Here is a 1301-nt window from a genome sequence, read left to right on the forward strand (position 1 = left end):
TATATTCCAGTCGTGTGGGCTGTTGATATAGCTTGTGAGTAGCCTCGTGGCATTGTATATATGTTTCATATTGTCACAGTTACAGAGGAGATGATGTCCGTTTGTCGGGCAGAGACTCCTCTGGGATGTGACACTCTTGGAGTTGAGTTTCTAGCTCACTCAACCAAGCAGAGGAGGGAGCCATAGTAGCTTTAGAAATTTGTTGCTTAAGTGATTCATTTTCCTATGCCAGGGAGTACAATTATTGGATAGAACTCATTTCAATCACCCATCTCTGAAGGAAAGAACAAATAGCATTTGAAACATTCAAGGTGGGAAGTGGCAGGTTAAGATACTTCACTTTGGTTCGTACAAAAACATATTTGTCTGCTAACTCCCTAGGAGTTAGCTCGCTGAGTTGGTTTCCAGTATCTTCCCAGGCTTCTGTTAAATGACCCCTCAGATGTATCTGACCGGTCGGGATAGTTGAGGGAGAAGTTGTGGCCTGGGTAGACGACACATCAAAAGTAGTCGAAAATTGATGGGTAGAACCTGAAGGAGTCTTCACACGAGGAGATATGACAAAGGCGGGGTCTATCGACTCGTCCGAGAAGGAAATGACCTCCTAAGTCCGGGCAAGCTCCGACATTGAACTAGCAGAAGGAGAGCGGACAAGGTTTGCTCGGAGGATTACTCTTGTACTTCCTCCTAAATGGGCTCTTTTTGGGTGGGTGCAAAAGGCACCTCAAGCGAGGGTGTTTCGGTTGAAGGCACTTGTTCTTTAGGGATTTCAGAGTGGAAAAGTTTGTGCCTTTTGCATCTTTTTAATGGAGCATCCTCCCCCTTCAAGGGAGAACCTTGGAAGAGGATGGGAGGACAATTCCTCAGAAGTAGTGGCCGTGTTGGACTTAGCTGCAAGACTCTCAAATGCCTCACTGGTAGGGGCGACTGCTTGTAAGTCTTGCTCGACCTATAACTCTCGCTCTTTAGCATGTATTTCCTCCTCTTCTATGTCGATCGAGTTATCGACTCGAGCAGCAAAAATATCGTTCACTATATAAAATAAAGAATACCTTAGTTAGTGATAATATAGTAACCAAGTTATCGAAGCTGACTGAGGGAGCTAGGAAGCTTCTTGTGTATAGGACTCAAGTCAAACAAGTGCAAGAGGCCTTCGCGTAGCCACCGGTGGATCTTAAATTGTTGACTTCTTAGTTTGGGAAAGTATGTGATATAAGTAGCGGCTTGTTTGTAATTCCCTATGTTAGGGAGGGAAGGAAGGGAAGATTGCTAGTTGGTCGGCCAAGAGGCAGGTTCAGGCA

This window comes from Zingiber officinale, chromosome 7A (genome assembly GCF_018446385.1).
Source record: "Zingiber officinale cultivar Zhangliang chromosome 7A, Zo_v1.1, whole genome shotgun sequence".
NCBI lineage: Eukaryota > Viridiplantae > Streptophyta > Magnoliopsida > Zingiberales > Zingiberaceae > Zingiber > Zingiber officinale.